Source organism: Galleria mellonella, unplaced genomic scaffold (assembly GCF_026898425.1).
Source record: "Galleria mellonella isolate WM207_F2 unplaced genomic scaffold, CSIRO_AGI_GalMel_v1 utg55, whole genome shotgun sequence".
In the NCBI taxonomy this organism is placed as follows: Eukaryota; Metazoa; Arthropoda; class Insecta; order Lepidoptera; family Pyralidae; genus Galleria; species Galleria mellonella.
Genome location: NW_026442115.1, coordinates 2,511,983 through 2,531,231, shown reverse-complemented (window position 1 = coordinate 2,531,231; position 19,249 = coordinate 2,511,983). Strand labels below are relative to the sequence as shown.

General features: G+C 32.4%; 1 protein-coding gene across 5 annotated transcripts in view; it reads left to right on the top strand.

The window, feature by feature from the left end:
• The first annotated feature begins 7,643 nt into the window (after positions 1-7,643).
• LOC113521466 (regulating synaptic membrane exocytosis protein 1) overlaps positions 7,644-19,249 on the top strand; it is a 142,337-nt gene continuing 130,731 nt past the window's right edge. For 2 of the 5 annotated variants that reach the window (XM_031912904.2, XM_031912900.2), the window contains exon 1: positions 7,654-8,395. The gene's annotated coding sequence lies outside the window, so the exon portion shown is untranslated. Of the gene's footprint in view, positions 8,396-19,249 lie in introns of all 5 variants that reach the window. The other 3 variants (XM_052899013.1, XM_031912906.2, XM_031912903.2) reach the window with 3 other exon arrangements.

Here is a 19,249-nt window from a genome sequence, read left to right as displayed (position 1 = left end):
CTCAATTACCATAATACAACAGTAATTTGCTTTATACCTTCATTAAACTGGGTTCATAACCTGGAGAAGGATTATAACAACGCAATTAATAAAGATGATCAGTAGATTGATGTTGAGCTCCATTCTAGTGATTATTATTTATATTGGAACTCGTTGTTTGCAGTATATTCCCGATATAAGGAAAAGTCGAGAAGTGAGATAAACGCTCATTACTTGTAGGTACCGATAACAATGTCACAGATAGATACGTAAGTCAAAGTGCGATTCGTGACATATTGTTTTGTCCTCGTTAGGGAAAATTGAAGCCGAAATGAAGTAACTTGGACCTTCGTTTAGATTATGGCGTTTGCTGTATGTAGACAGATGCATCCCCAAGCATTATTATAAGTAAGGAAAGGGAAAACTAGCCCTCCTAAATAAATGGCAAACGAATCTTTAGAGAGAATCGTAATCGCTAGCGAGTAGAATAGGATTGTCACGTCCGGTGACTTTTTTCATACAAGCGCCAACTGAAACGTTTCTATGGATAATTCATTTGCTATGCTTGTATAAGGAGACGAGTTAGACAACGAAACAGAAAACTGTAATTATTAAAGGAAATTATTACAATTTTAGAATTTCACAATTTGTGTAAAACTGTATGTGAATTTCAGGCAAACGCCCTTCTTCAAAACCAGAGCAGTGCCTTAATACAATCACTTATTAGACTTACAGATTTTCAAATGTAACTATATTTTACACATTTTATGATTTAACAGGAATTTTACTTAGGTTTTATTTTTTATTTATTTATTAAAATTTTGTTGCACAGTGAAATTCTATGTACATTTGGCGGTCTACCAGTTAACTATTGGTATTTAGATTGAATAATTACTTTTTATTTTATTTATTTACCGCTTGTACAACGGTTTGTGCTCAGAGTGCCTATGGCCACTTTCTACTATCGTACAGCTCGCCATCGACAAGCAGTTCACCCTCATACCCTACAGCCTAAATGGTCGCGTACAACGCGGATTCAGAGACGAACACTCAGGTTATGGAATGAGCTCCCTGCCGAGGTTTTCCTAAGAGACTACAGCTTGGGGTTCTTCAAAAGGGGGTAAAGAGGTTTATTCAGGGTCGGCAACGCGCCTTGGTATTGCAGACGTTCATATGCTACAGTAACCGCTTACCATCAGGTGGGCCGTATGCTTGTCTGCCACCTCAGTGGTATAAAAAAAAAATTTCATCAAATATCAAGTTGATATCGTAGCTAGATACATGTACAGGTTAGTCGTAAGGGAGAATCAAACCAAAACTGAATATTAGTGTTCATGGATTTGTATTAATGTAAAATTAATAACTTGTCTCAAATAACATAATCGAAATCTTGAAGTAATTTTTATAAATCTCATACTTTAAATAAACTGACCATGTGGTCGCACGTGGTCGAGTCTCAAAAAACAAGTTATTATTCTGATTTTGATTATTTTCCTTTTTAATCTAAAGAATATGGAAATTATTCGGTTTATCATTTTTTAAATAAAGGTTCTTCAGTTCTACAAATACAAAATTAGTTTTGGCTTGTACATCTGTGATATCAGATATAAAAATATACTAGTAATAATACCATCACGACTAAACTAAGCCTGTCTAACGACAGGGAGAGAGGTGAGATGACAGAAAGGATCTACTATTTTGCAAGACAGACCGATCAATTGCAAAATGCCCTGGTAGTGCTATGTATATCGTCATAAAGTGCCATATTTTCATATTACTCGTAAGTAATTATTAACATAATATTTCTCTTATAAACAAAGATTAAAACCATGTTGGAGACTCTGCCAGGAGTTGCATTAAGGACAGCGTCTTCATACACGAATTTGGCCTCGGAGGTTATGAATGAATTATGCGCAGGGTCGGCACTGGCATTATTGTGTGAATGTGTTTTGAAGGGCTAGTCGACCTTGTCATATTACAGCAGAGTACACTTTGTTTATTATAAGAATTGAAGTACAAGTATTGTATACTGGTTTATTTACTATGTGTGATCGACAAATTTAGAATGTGTGCCTACGAAGGTATTTTTATGGGATGATAATGGTATGTTAACTCCGCCTGCACTATCGAAATATGCTGGCGGTCATCAGCGAGAGATGATAGAGATGAAAGGAGGTAGCGAATACTCAAGTTGTGGAATGAGCTCCTTGCTGAGGTTTTCCCTAGAGACTATAGGGTACTTCAAAAAGGGTGTATTAAGATTTCTTCAGGGTCGGCCACACACACGTGACATCCCTAGTGTTGCTGGCGTCCATAGAGTTTTTTGATGGGTGAAAATGGAATGGTAACCCCGCCTGCGCTAATGGGATACGCTGGCGGAGCATCAGTGAAGGGTTATAGATGAGAATGTTAACAGGCCAGTTAGCCCATCATGATGAATTTATCAGGAATTAACCATGATAGTTTCCAGGGGGAACCGCGAGGAGGTCGACCTGGTTGGGTATATTGCTAGCAATGGGATTCTCAGACTCCATTACAAACAATCCCTTTCCCCCCTGGCGTCCATAGCGTACAGTAAAAGCTTATCATGAAACGGGTTGTAAGCTTGTTTGCCACCTTGATGGTTATAAAAAAAAGGACAGTTAGCTCATTGTGAAGAATTCAACAAGAATTAATGACAATCATTTTCAGGGACAACTGCGTGGAGGTCGACTTGACAGAATATATCGCTATCAATGGGGCCGCTAGTCCATATTACTAACAATCCCATTCCCCCTTACTTATGAAGATAAGTAGCTGAAATTTTATGAATATGGCCTAATGTAGTGAAATAGTATGGGACCTAACATCAATATACTCTGTCAGATCAACGTCCACGCGGTTCCCTCTGGAAACTATCGTACTGAATTTCAGGTGTATTCATCACGGTGGGTTAAATGACCTGCCTTTTCAGTTTCACCTGTCATTCCTCGCCAGCGTATACAGTTAGCGTGGCGAGGTTACTATTCCATTATTAATATATATATTCCATTATTAAAAAAACCCCGCTTAGATACCTATTTTATCTGCCATAGGTCTAAAATGTTAAAAAATATGAATTTCGTACTATCAGTTTACCGCATTGTTCATCATCGTTATACATTTACTGCATCATTATATTCTTTCGTATGAAAAGACCTAAAACTGCTTTCATATAAGTCTTAACTGTAAACTAGGACAGTTATAACTCGATATTATATTGTTGGCCGTGTGGTCCAGGCATAGATTAGGCCACCTCTTCTTTTTCCGTGGGTGTCGTAAAACCCGACTAAGGGAGAGCGTGGCATGGGCAGCAGCGTCTCTCTTAAAACATCTCTAAAGCCTGACTGCTTTTGCCAATCCGCTTGCCAAGCGCGGGAACTACTGGCAAAACCTCCCCAAAGGGGAAGCTTATGTTCAGCAGTGGATAGTTAACGACTGATATGATGAAGATGATTACGTTGTTAAGATGGTTAGGTTAGGCGCTTTACCAAATTCTGTAGAAGGTAAACACTACCTAGGTACATATTTACAAAAAAATTTACTTGAACACAGTATCGTGTGTGCTGCAACATTTGTGGCTATGTGTCATGGGCAATAATATTTTTTCTTATAAATCACGTTGCTGCTATGAGTATACGTGACATTTGTATATTGTTGTTTGTAGGACCATTTTCATTGAAATTTTGTACGTAATAAATTTCACAAGTCCACCAAAATGAATAAGTGCATAAAAAAAGTAAGTCATTCAAAAGGCTACGAATAGTTTGAAATAAAAAATGCTTCTTATGTTACTAAATGAGAAATTTGGTTTAGTCTTCAAGTACTTGTATATAAGCTCGTATAAAAGTATTTCATTGTAAGTGAAATTCAGTGATCGTGACAGTCTTTGTAAGATGCGATCAGATGAAAGTGTTTCGCTACGGGGGTGAACTCTATGAGGCCCGGGAGGGCGGTCAGACGACCCATAAATACTGTTTTATCCCACTGTTTTTTACAAATTGTTCTTTTTTCTACACACGAAGCTGTTTGATTTCAAAGAACTTTTTTTTTTTGAAAGAAAAATAAATAAAAAAAAATATTTGAATTTTCACGAAATAAATAAATAATATGGCAAAAAAAAAATATAAGTTAGGTATAATTAAAATATGTTATGAATATTACATTATTTATGTTTATGGTAAGCATATATTAGTAATTCTTGAAATACATAATTATGAACTGTTTTCAATTTCTTATACAACTTTAAAAGTCGATCCGTAGCAATACTGATGATTAAGCAATTAGGTACATAATTAGTTTTGACAAAAATCTATTGATGGGTTTCTTTATCATCATATCAGCTGTTTACTGTCCACTGTTAATCATAGGGCTCCCCCATAAGGGGGTATCACGCTTGACAGTAGTTATCACGCTTGGCAGGCGGGTTGGCAAACGCAGAGGCATTTCGTGATACAGTAACATACTTTTATATTAAATATTATAAATAATAAGTACAGTTATTTATTTATTCTTTTAGAGACGTACGAAACCTGAGAGCCTGGTCGCTAGAAACTTAAATATTTTTATCTTTTTAGATGTTTTGAGATATTTATTGAGTGCGTATATAAAATATAGAAAACAGTTCAAAAACATTTAGTTAATTATTAACTGAGGTATCGTTCGATTCGATCAGACGGGATTAGTCGAAAGCATAATACTGAAAACCATAGGACCTAAATAAAAATAGGAAAATAGGATATGTAGGAATAGAATATAGGATTAATACAATTTTAAAAGAGCGCTATTAAATACGTTATGCTCTTTTGGTTTTAATTTGTTACTGTATCTATTATTCCTATCGTGCTTGGATTTGAAGTAATATGCAGTGAAAATACAGGGTTTGGAGGCGTAACTCCTTAATCCTGAAGAAATGCATGAGCGGTACCTTTGGCGTGACTATTTATCATCACAGACCATGGCGCTGGTTATATCCATAGGAGACGATTACCATCCATCAAATAGATCGTAAGCTTGCTCTTAGTTGCATAAAGAAAGACTTTTTTGTCTGAATATCTATTTGTAGGGAGATATTCTATTTACATGTAATCTAAACTCGTATATTACAGTAAAAGTAACTCATTTGTTTATAATGTTAAACTTAATGCAAATATTACCAGGACTGTAGTGTGGGTATTTGTTTTATGTGAGTAGATATATTTTCTAGGTCCCGTATACATATACCTTCTAAGTATACATACTTATAAGGGACAGATTCTGGAATAAACGTGCTTGATATCTAATTGTCCGGATTATCCACAAATCTGCTTTCAATGAACTTCAGAGAAATCGATATGTCGTTTTTATATCACCCTTTAGAGGTTAAAATATAGGAAATGTATGGACATGGTAATAATTAAGTTATAGGTATATAAGAAAACTCATATATTTTGAAAGCTTATATGATAAAGAGACTGGGCATTGGAACTTTTTGTACGCCACATTTTATAGGTTTTTTGGTGGGATGGCAAAAGCCACAAACAACCAGCCATAAGCTCTTCATGTTGAGAGTGTACAAGGCGGTAGGCAAATCTTCACACCGTATTACGCGTTTATGTGAAGCGGCCTTATTCCAACGCTTGGCATTGTCCATAGGTATAAATAAGTAGATACAAACTTAGGCATTAGACCTAGCAATTCATAGAATAGAAACTAGAAATTATATTACCATAAAAACAATTTATTTTTGATGGATGCAACCCTCGACAGGAGATACACGAGAAGTATCTATTATCATATAAGTATCTAACTGACCTGCGCAAGTGACGTTGCGTGTTTTTACCTAGCCAGGAAATGTATAATTAATGTCACGAAATAAAAACATGTTATGTTTACATAGTGTGTTTATTGTACACGTGTGTGTTTTGATTAAGTTAATTAGTACTCCAAGTTTGCTTTGCGATGATATTAATTGTATTTGTATTATATAAAGTTACATCTGATAAGTACCATATAATATAAATAATATATTAATTTATTACAACCATTTCAGTATCGTAATGGTAATATTGATTACTTACGACCTTCTGGAGTGTTGATAAATTGATCATAACGTTTGTCATTATATTATAAAACGTACGGCAATTATCATACATACTTACCTAAATGTTCACTTTTTTCAGAATTTATATAAAATAAGTGTATATATATTTCCGTGACGTTATTGAGTAAGAATACACTAGGTGTCGCCACTCCTTTTTATCTCCAGGATATCATATGAAGCGTCCAAAGAAACCAAGTACACTAAAGAAGAAAAGGAACTTTCGAAATAAAAACTAATACCAACTTCCCTGGCTAGTGAAGTAACATGTTAATATCTTTCTTTAATAGACAAAGACCTACGTTATAAGAATGTTGATGTAAACATAATGGTCTTAAAATAAAAGCTACCCTCTTAAAACATCAGCAAAGCCTAAGGTTTTCAACTCATTTGTCAAGCATAGCAACTACTGACACCTCTCCCATCTCCCTTATGAAGAAGGCCTATGTTTACTGTTTAGCAGTGGACAGTTAACAGTAGATATAGAAATCTATATTACACTAAAGTCCAACCGCCGCGGGGGGAAAGGGATTGTTAGTAGTGAGGTCTAATTTTTCCATAATTAGCAATACACTCTCGGCAACACACTCACTAACTCCCAATACAATATCGGGTCGATTTTCACGTGGTTCCCCTCGAAAACTGTCGTGGTTAATTCTAGTGGAATTCGTCACGATGGACTGACGGACTTGCTTTCATCGACAACTGTCACCCTCACTGGTGCTCTGCCAGCGTATATCGTTAGCGCAGACGAAACGATTATCACCCATTAAAAACAAAAGGACCAACCGTTTCTTCGCACCTTTTGTTTTAAATAAAATACAGCCTTCGCTCACTGATGCTGTAGATTTATATAGGTGAAAATAAGTAGTTTTTTATTTTATCCATTACAAAAAAAATCTCTTTGTAATATTATAGGTATAAACAAATAGAATATGAAGGTATAAAAAAAAAGAAAAACGAAATGTCTCTGGCTAATCAGAAAATTACCCAGTAATTGAAACTTGTTAAATTACGACTATTAAAAAGTCTTTCGATATATCAATATCCAATCTTAAATCCTTTAGCTCTCTAGAGTGAATGCTATGCAAATAACAATAGTTTCTTTTCTTAGCGTAAATGGAAACTCATCTAGCTAAGATAGCTCGGAAAAGTTTAAATTTCTCTTTCTAATATTTACATTATTTAATTAGTAAGTAATTAAGTAGCTGTGTCTGCCGCGCCTCCGTTTGTTAGACGACTTCTTGAGTTTTCTTTTAGTAAGTATATGCTATAGACCTTTTTCCGTTTTTAAATTTGTATATCTAATATATAAGAGTTGATCTCTTATCTAATCACACATCACGTAAAACGATAGGATTGATTTTGGTAAAAGTTTATATAATAATAATAATATATTTTAAATATATTATTATTATTATTATTAAAAATGTATATAATAATATTATTATATACAATTTTATCAAAATCAGTTCTATTTTTTTGCGTGATGTGTTCATAGACAGAAATAATTGGTATTGTGATATCTATGTTAATAGCTACATATAAATTACGTACCATACAGTTTAGTTATAATTGAAAAATACTACAATACCTAGGTCACAATTTCTGTCCACTATGATTGTTGACTGATAGTATGAAGGGTAATTACGATATTGTATTATTATAGTTATGTGTATTACAGTAAATATGGTGTTATTAAGCAAGCCGTATACTTGTTTGTTATCCGTTTTTTTATATTTCAACATCAGCTATAAAATTGTTACTCGCTGAATATGATATAAAACTATGAAGTTATGTTTCAGTTACCAATAGTTAAATTAGTAATAACAATCTATCTATAGTTTTTAAAATAATTAATATTAATTATATTACAGTTTTGTTATAAAAAAAGTATGCAGCCTCGAATATGATTACTGCGTAAATATACGTAGGCAGTTGAATTGTTCCTTTATTCATTATAAATATCTTGAATGAAATGACAGGATTATCCTTCAAATTGCTAGGCAGGCAACGAGTACTTGCGAAGGGTGACACCTGAGAAAACCGATCTCGGCTGGACGGTCGCACGTAGCTAGGTGAGTAAGAAGGATGCTGCGAAGTGAAGGACCCATAATATTGGTGAGTAGATGCGGGGCGGGGTTGTGAGGGCGGGCGCGGGGGTGCGACGCAAGGGCGGCAGCGCCAGGGCGCGCAGGGCGGCGGGTGGCACGTAACAAGTGAAGCGGCCCCGGGAGCAACAGTCTGCCGCAGCCCGGCCACGCGGCCTCACACACATCACAACAAGTGTCGCGCCCCGGTCCGGACCGTGCTCCCCGCGTAAGTAACGCCTAGTGGACCTATTTGCTTATATATAGTCCAGCTATGAAGTCACGAGCCCAAGGACCCCGCGCGGTTCACACCCCGCCAACGTGCCGCCACCGGCACCGCCGCTGGCCGCGCGCCACCGCGCGACCCTTACTGAGCGCCGTTCGTTATCGCGTCTTCGTATTTTGATGGATGCTGCTCTTGATATAACGGTGTACCTGTTGAATGCATGACAAGCTTTCAGCTGAAATGTCTTTGATACATATTTGACTTTTTATATGTTTTCTTCGCAGTGTAGTAAGCGTATCGTATCGTGTACGTGACAATAATCGCATTATGAAATAATTGTTGTACTCCGTTGCGTGACTTTTCCCATTTATATTTTAGTACCTACTTTTTGTATATCTCACATACAGTGAATATATCATACGTGCTTTTGAATTGAGTACTACAAAAATGGATATAACCACGATTATGCAGTATATTAACCTCCTTCCGGATATAAAAGATATTCAGAATATAATCACCTCCTCAAATTAGAGAAAAATATGTATTCGTACTGATCTCATTCAGTAAAATTTAATGCGTTGGTAGAGAACAAAGGATATGCTACCTTTGTTCATGTGGGGATAAAGAATTACAAGTAAAATATATTGTTGACCCTTTTTCATAAAGGTATGCGTATCTACTTTAAACATTATTTACATACATACTTCATTTAAGAGTTACTGAGATTTGTAAAATACGGTGTATAAGAATTGCTCATCAAGTAGCATTAGATACCTGTATGGCAATGATATTGTAACAGTTTTAATATAATGAGCTGTGCTCGCGATTACATTCATATGGTAGTCAAAATTAACGGAATTCGTCATTATTTGATATTAACACCATCTAGGAGATTTTTTTTTGTAAACATCATTAACCAAGTAACAAAACTTCTACGTTCTACGCGAATTGTATCTCATAATGTGCCCGGACGTTTCTAATACAACATAACCTATAAAATATAACATTTCTTTTGAAATCCAATTCAGTTTCTCTAGATGACGTGTCTTTATGTGGACAGACAGATATTAATACTAGTCTACTATATTATACTATACTAATCTTCGCCTAAACGGAAATATAATATAATAATAGTATAAATATAACAATTTTGTTATAATAATAAGTGATTTTTTATGATCTGGTTTATTTTTACTTTTATTGGGACTACCATAGAATTTCTAATAATAATATCTTATTGAAATTTAAACTGTTTAGATAGGATGTTTTTGGTAAAATAGAGAACGAAGAAAAAAATTTATCGGGAGGTCGCATTTACCATATCTACACGTATACGAGAAAAGACATTACCTGTTTATGTATCTACATCCATTTATAAATAAAACTATAACTAATCAAAGTCGATTCTGAAGAACTTTATTTAATAATTTCAGATTAATTTTAATGACAAGTTTAGAGAATAAATCTATTTCTAAAATAAATCTCAATTTGATAGTTTAGCGAAACTGATACAATTTAGGCCATTATGAACTAAATTTAACGTAGTTCTAAGTCAAATTTAATATAAATTTTGTTTATAGTAACAAAGATTTCACTGTTAGGCTAAATTGAAATTGAAATTTTAGAGATGTAGAATGGCGGTTTAGAATTGACCCCAATGTTTGTGCTTGTAGATATGTACTGCACAAAAACTACGAACGGATTTTGTTAAATTTTGGAGTGTGGTGATAATTTAATATTTTAGTACTTAAATATATTAGGTACATTTAAAATATAAAATATGTGATTATTATGAGAAACAACAAAAATTCGCTGTAGAAACTAGAACAGTTTAAAACTGTGAATATCCTACAATATGTCCAAAAAACCATGTAATATAAAAACTTATCAAAATAAATTCAGTAGTGGAAAAGAAAAATAATAAAAATATGAAATTGCATTAAAACATACACACTATCCAATCTACATATTTTATCACTTTTAACAATATTTACCGCCTTTTATAATAAATGAAAAATTGTAATGTGTTGTGAATTTAATTACACTTCTAGACATTTGTCCTCATAACGCCTCATGCATACACACACACCCACATACCCACTTACACACAAGCGCGCGCGCGTGCACACACATACAATATATGCAATTTATTTTGTGCTTATGAAAGTGATTACATGTTGATAAAATTTTAAAAAGTACATTTATGGTTACATTTATAGTAGTAGTACTTTTATAGATGTTGTTATTTTAATTTTATTAAACATGAACTCACAAGTTTTTTTTTTTATATGAGTAAATTTTCGAAACTGTAAAAACAAAACCCTTTATTTTTTATAGGGATGTTAAATAAATAATAATAAAATTTATTCAAAATTAACAAATACTAATATAAATAAATTTAGCAAAAATACATTAGAAGGTCTGTTACAAACTGGAGCACCTTATTCTCCTAAATATTGCTTAATAATTAATATTATCATCTTTTAACTCGTTTTTCAATGACTTTGTGTGCGTGGATTTTTAAAGTAGGTAACGATATATTTTTTCTACATACATAAAATATACTGTGTCTAATTAATTTATGTGATCTTTAGGTATATAAAGTTAGATATATTATTCTCTAACAAAGAACGGACAGTCCCTATCGAGCGATTTCCTATAACAGCAAATATTGAGCGAGTAGTTCGCAAAGAATTTTTAATTGTCACAAAAAAGTAGTATGTAACGTAATTACTTCTTAATAGCTAGATAGATTAAATACATTTTTCTTCGACTAACTGCTCTATTTGTAATGTAATGATATAAGATAGGATTATTTCATGTTAATAGATTTAGTTCCTAAGTTGCTTTATAGAAACAAGATTATAGGAATAATTTTCTTACTTTTTCCATTTTTCATTGTCCTTTTTTCATTTTTATTTATCCTTTTTTCATTTTTCTATTTTTTTCTCTTTTATATACACTATTAATGTGGATGGATCATGGCTGAAATGATGATGATGATGTTTTCTAATAGTTAAAAGAATTAACGAACGAATGTTTGTGCTACATTCAGAAAGCGATTTAGAAACTAAAATTACTAATATGAAATAGTCCTATCTTTTATCATTAAAAGAAAAAAAAGGAAAAAGGCAAAAAAGAAAAAGAGTTGAAAGATCCGAGATCGCATTTTTTGTTTGCTTTAGCGCCATCTGATTCTTTTTAACTACATATATAATTAATAGTTTTTGCATGATGATGAAATGTGATGGTAAAACATATAGACAGGCAATAATTTTGAAAATAATTAAGTTTCCTTTAATATATATATATATTTATCTGACTTTTTTATATATATACACTGACAAAAAGTCAGATAAAAAGAAAAAAATGCATTTTTGGCTTTTACTGCTCCTATTAAATCTTTTTACAATTATTTTTTTATATTTTTTTTATATTTTCTACATCAATCGCTTAGCTACATTAATTAATTAATCGTTTATTTTATTATATTTGTGAAATAAGTAACCGACATAGCCTGAAAGACAAGCAAGCTAAAATAGCAATGAGCTGTTTACACAGTTCGAAAAACCGACAACCGATGAGAACGAAAGACGACGATGTGGCGACCTCGTACGGGCAAATGCAATGTAGTACGGCCTCCCACTAGATAGAGTGACGATCCTAAATGCACTGCAGTGGATGCAGGTGCCTCAGGACCGTTCCTTATGATGGCCTATGTCCAGCAGTGGACGGATAATAGCTGAAACGATGATGATGATAAGATAAGATATTATTTAAATACACATATAGAAGGTAATAATTACTTATTACCGATGCATCATGATTTATTTTATATAATCATAAAGTTAATCATAATTTGTTAGTCGATTGTTGCTTTATTCATAAAAACATCAAAGCTCTCATAAATCTATTTTAGCTATTGGATTGTTTTGTCTCTTCCCTTTGTGCTAATTTTCTAATAAAAAAAAGTGAAAAAATAGTGTAATTATAATAATAAAACATAAGTTTTTATGAATGAGGGGAATAGATAATAAGTATTTATATAGTCAATGATTCTTAATTAATTTAATACGATAGAGACTTAAGATATATAAAAACGAGCCAAATTTTAGGCAAATAATATTACCATGACACGTATTGTATACAAGAGCGATGCATCTATGAGTATGTTTTATTTAGTAGGTTAGGTACTACTCGTCCCATAGAGATTACACGTTCAATATATCATCAATCTGATTGATGACTGATAACATATTGCCATAAAATTTTATGTATATGTCGCGGAAAGTGATTGACGGAAGTGATCAATCGGTTGGGCGTTTTTCACCTACATTACAAATATTGTGTGTGAATTTAAATTTTCAACTGGGTGGGAGTAGTAGATGGTAGTATTTCGATTAACAGACTAATATTATTAATAAACCAAACTAAATTGAGTGATCAGTATAGTTTTGTTTTTTGATTTGTTCAGTGTTGGATTTAAATATCTACATATGTTTAGCGAATAATAATAATAATATAATATGGGCTTACTGTCGACTTTTCTCGTTGTGTAAATGTAGTATGGATAGTAAGTTAACTGTGGAAACTAGTGAAAAATGATTCGACTGTTGTTGCTGACTAACTCACGTAGGATTATCGTCTCATTGTTATCTTCGTTTTAAGCAGCTATTATAGTATTTACATATTATTGTATATATATTTAGTTGATGCCTATCATGACTGTCTTTGTAGAACGATACGCATTGAATTTATATTATTTCAAAATTTTTGTTTTATTGTGTTGTTGAAAATGTAGTCTGTGTTTTAAGTTAATATTATTTCAACTGACCTTTTGCTGACTTTACCTGCTGCTGACTTTCACCATCGTACAACCTGCTATAAACTAAAATTTCATCCAAACCATCTGAACGAGTGGCGGTCCTCCACCGTGCGTTTTTCAAGGCACTTTCTCCCACGCACAACCACTCTTTGGAATCAACTTCCAGTAGCAGTATTTCCGAACCGATACGACAACATAACCTTCAAGAAAAGAGCATATTCCTTTTAAAAGGCCGGCAGCACACCTGCAATGCTGTAGGTGTTGTGGATGACCATGGGCGGCGGTAGTCATTTACCATCAGGTGAGCCGCATGCTCGTTTGCCCCCTGTGTTGTAAAAAAAAACTGAAATTCTTAAATTATAAAAATATTTACACAAAAATATTGTGTAGCAACATTATCAATAATATTTTGAAATACCTATTTTTTAACTAAAATAGTATTATTATGGTATATACTAAAATGGTATTTCAAAATAAAGTATATAATAAAATTGTTTTATATTGCTTGGTGACGTGGTTCATCACTAATTCGTTTTTATGTATAGTTTTGGAATAACTACAATCTATAATACCAAGTGAGTTAATCAGAATTATTATTTACATTATCGTTGTGGTAAAGTAGTTGGGTAAGCTTATCGTTGTCTCATCAGTGCAAGAAAAGACAAACTCGAAATCTATATACCAAATCTCCTCTTATAAGGAGAGAATTATGTCTAATAATGGGACAGTAATTAATTGTTATGTTATTCAATATAAAAAGAATAAGAATATAAAAATAATTTTACATTTTTAATATTACATTATAAACCAATCTAAAATTATTATTATAACAAAAGATCGCCTTTCCTCTTTGAGGCAGAAAAGATTTCTTGCCCCTGTCTTCATATATCTCTTATCCTACGTCTAACATTCATACGTCCCTTTGTGCAATGTCGGCGGCTTCGGGTAGGTACTCTTAATTTAACCTCTCTTCAGAAAATCACCAATTCGGTCGATGTACTTCAAGGACGTCCTCAACCGACTTGTCCATTAATTTCTACTTACAGATCTACTTATACGTTTAATCGATAAGGTGACAAAGATTTTCTTTGACTATTACGTTTTGTCAGCTTAAAGGGTCTTTTATTCCTTATGTAGTTTGGTCCACGTTACGTTATACCTACCTTCATATGAAAAAGGACATACTATATTTTATCATAGTCAGGGAATGAATTAAAATTTAATTTAAAGTTGTAGGATGTTTTTGAGTAGACATATATTAAATTAAAAACTATGTCTTTGTTAAATTAATTTTAATATAAAAGTAATTGTTCTCTTCCACTGTTCGTTTAGGCTATAACTTGGGTAGCATATTGCTAATGTCGGCCTGGCTGCCATCACCAATAAAAAGATAAAGGTTCTGCCTTTCGCTAGACAATAAAGAAAGCTTTTATAAAAAAGGGCTATACTACACCTGAAATGTTGCCAATGTAACTACATATAGCAGCCATTGCTGAGTCTCACTTACTCGTGTCTGTACGTGTGGCTGTATTCATTGGTATATTAATTTAGATATAAGTGCTTTATACTTGATAGTGAATAGAGGTACTTACATTAAACTCACATTAAGTACCTAATTGGTTGTCGTTGTATTATAGGATTAAAGCCTGGTTTGCTTGTCTATCTCAGTAGTCCGTTGACATACCTTTCAAATTTGTTAAAACTTACACTGTAGGTAATAATTAATTATGCTAAGGAAGATTAGCTAGGGAATTTAGAGTAACTTCAGTCAATATATTCTTGCCTGTATTATAAGTGAAAAACAAAACAGAACAATTTGAATAATGGAATTCTATATTCCAATTATTTTTTGTAAAAAAAATACACTTTGGAAATGTCCAGTTCCATATGCATCTAAAGGAGATGGTTTTGCTAACATGCATCACGTTCTGTGTTCTTAAGAGATCAAAGTACTATTTTACTCTAGAGCAAAGACAATTATTTTTATTTTATAGTGCAAATTCGAAAGAGATATATTCAATATTTCTAGTTCAAAAACTAAACTAATAGATAAGTTTATAATGCATGCCTTTTTGAGAATAAATAACTGTGCGTTAAACAATCAAATATAAGTTATATATTTGATTAGTCCTAATTGCTTAATTAAAATCACGTGACTGTGTGCTTGTGTTGGCGGAGACGAGTTGCCTCTTCCAGTCCACATAGTCATTACTTTCAATACCCACTCATTTTGAGGGACTCGCTCCAGAAATGATGTTTTGGGATGGGGAATGAGATTTTAACGATTCATTTGCTACCAGCTTTTATGTTCTTTTATGATCATGAGGGATGGATTTTTTATCGCCGTAAAGAAGTCGTTCAGTATTAAACGTTTTATTATATGGACAAGACAATTTATTTGTTGTTGTTCCTTTTCAGGATACACTAGTGGCTAATGATCTCATAGCATTTGAAGTACGAGTACTTATTAAAACATTGTAAAAGGAGGTAACCTTTGATGAAATCTTTTAGAAAAGTAAATTCTGTAGAAGTTATATACAAATAAATGTTGCACTACGGGGCAAAACTTCGAAGCTAAACTGATCTCTCACGTTTGTTGTTATCTTTTACAACTACTACATATTACATGGATATATTAAGAGCTGTAAAATACATTGTGTTTGTTTCAGAATTCATGATGGGAATCTACTCGTACCCAGATTTTAATTAATTTAATTTAGCGGGCAACAGCACTGACTCTTGTTGGTACTTCTTATCTACTTCGTTCTTTACTACCCTCATTGCGACGTTCAAACTTATAAAAGCCTAGGTACTGTTGAATTAACTTATACAGTAGTTATATTGTGTTAAATATAAAAACACCTGTACTCCTTACAAATTGAGTATTATTTAAATATTTATTCTCTAATCTTTTTGCGGGACTATAAGGAGGTAAAGAAAAATATACAATACTTTGATATTATCTTAATATAGCGAAATTGTTAGAAAGTATGTAAATACTTAAAATAGTAAATTTGTGAAGAGTATATACCAACTAATGTTTCTATTTATTCATCAAATGCTTACTATTATTAGTGTTATATTATTTTTGTTATTATATTAATATTAGACAAATCATGTTTTTAAAATTCAATGAAAATAAAAGTACTTCTTAGTTTCTTTGTTTCTAGGTTTAATTCTCATCGATTACTATATTGCGATAATGTTTATATTTCTGAAACTAAATCTGTGAAATTAAATAGTTATTTTTATAAGATTATGGAGGACATAAAGAATTGTGATAATTAAACTTTAAAGTATTAGTAAAACAAAGATTATTTTCTTTTAAAGTTGAAGTTATAACTTGGTTAATAAAATGAGGAAATAAAAGGTTATTGTGTCAAGATTTAATTCAACAATAGATCGCTATGTTGCATTTAGGTACTTAAACATGTTTTAGTTGAGCGTACCTATCTATCTCCAGTTGAGGGGAATTATTGGAAAATTCGAGAACAAATGGTTAGATGGACACGCCTCTACGCTTATACGGCTCGATGCGGAATCCAAATGATCAGCGAATTTTTATCGCTCTACCCGAATAGAAAACTGTGCATTTACTACATCAACTTAGCTTTTATATTCACTGAACATTGCTCACGTTTTGTTTATGATGATAGTTACGGTTCACGCGAGACGAAATCTTCATATTAAATATAATCGAGTAACCAAATTCACGAAACAGGTATAGATTTATGTTGTTAAAATAAATTTTCTATATTGATAAATTATTGGAAATTTAAGTTATTTAATACAATAATATCAAAGAGCGTGATACTGTTTCCAGTGGTTATGAATTCAATTTTGACGAATATTGTAATGAAACTGTTTGAGAAATATTAAAGTCGATACTTAGCTTCAGTTAACTAATCTGATTATGACACCTGTAGATACCTCAATAGGCATGGAATAGTAGTGTTATGATAAAAAAGTCTCATGATCTAAAATTGCGAGTTATATATGACATTATGATCTAAAAGTTTACTACTTTATAAATTCTGGAAGACTTTGTATAAAAATTGTCTGCATGAACACTTCTGTTTCACTCGTGTTCTTGTTGCGAAGCAATGGATTGCTGCGTTTCGAAAATATGAAAGCATTACAAAGTATGAAGGCATACTACATTAGTTTTAAGAAATGACGACACTTGATATAGTATTTAATGATGTCAATGTTCCGTTTATATGTGCAGGTGAAGGTTACTGTTTTCCATAAAATTTCTCAATTTTTTAATGGGTAATAATAACCCCGCTTGCGTTAACGATATACATTGACGGAGTACCGTTAAGAGATGATAGATGAGGATGAATAGGCAGGTCAGCTAGCCCAACGTGATGTGATAATTTCAGTAAGAATTAAGCATGATAGTTATAATCTAGTTAGCTAAAGCGGGTCCTTCAGCATCTACAATGCTAAATTGTAGAACTTCCTTCTTATGCCTATCCGTGAAAGACAATCCCTAAATATTTTTAAGAATAGACTTAAAGAGTATCTTCTATCCTTATGAACATATTTTATTTATATGTATGTGTAAGCACATAATTATGTATATATATATATATTCATAATTAAATATAATTCATTATGTATAAATTTAAGTTTGTTTAGTCCCTTTTATTTATAAATTGTTATAGTATTGTACACCGCTCGACCCGCTGTCTTGATGCTCCTTTCAACTTTAGGTTTATTAGAAGAGAACTCTTGTAGAGTTAAGCTCGCCTTTGTATACTTTCCGGTATCATATTTCTTTCATATTTCTTTCATAAGTGTGTACAATTAAGTAAGTAAGTAAAAATAAATAAGTGAGTAGTTTTTAGAGGAGACCGCGAGATCGACTTGACAGGGTATATTGCTAGCAGTACTGTAGCTAGTCCTCATAACAAACAGTCACTTTTCTTCTGTCATTCTCAGTTGTATAAAATATATATAGGACGAAACTGAAATTGTTAATCATGTGTAAAACTATGAATCTATAGGCTACAGTAAAAATTTACTAACAGTAAACGTACCATGAAACATTTAAGAGGTCGGCAACACACAAGCAATTCTCGTATTGCAAGTGTTCCTGGACGACGGTAGCTACTTTCCATCAAGTATTCCGTCTGCTCGATTGCCTCCCTAACAATAAAAAAAAATAATAGATTAATTTTCAAGAAAGGTCAAATAACTTTCAATACATACTCGTATATTAAAAGCATTAAAAATGTGAAGTCGCTTTTATTCTTCCTTTTGATATTTTGATATATTATCTAATTGTTATGTTTGATAAATTTATAAAATGGTCTTCTTCAATTAATACACGTAAGATAAAAATAGATCCTACTAAAGTTTTCAATATCAACACGTAGTGAATGTTCTTGTAAACTTTGATTCTGTAGATTTTGTGTGACTGGTCTTCTGACCTTTATACGGGTAAATAGTAATTGGGGTCTTCCACCTCTATATATTATTAACTAGTAGGTATCTACGTTATTTTACGTAGGCTATTCCACTGATATATGCTTGATATCTATACTTGATAATATATTATTTTATTAAAATATAACGTGAAAGTAGTGAGATAGCATTATAAATATCACATAATTGATATTTCGTTCCAATCCCGAGTTTAATTTACGTACCATTTGGCTATATCAATATAATTTATCTGTATTACGACGACCTAACTGGAAAATAATAAACCTCGACCGACCGACCGAATCATCTGTAATATTCACTGTGATAAGCCGTAGCATGACATGCAATTTTAATATCACTAATTTTATGTTAGGTATATACTTTACATATAATTTTATAATAATTAAGATAATACATATACACTGACGTAAATTTAATTATCTCGTTACTATACGTAACTTAAATGCCGAAAACCTTTTAAATTCATAAAAAAAGTAGTGTAAACGAGCATTTTATTTCAGAATAAAGTTTAGAGAGATAGAGAGAGTTTCATCATTGTTTCACTGCAAATATTGAAATTTGTTGTATTTACTATAATA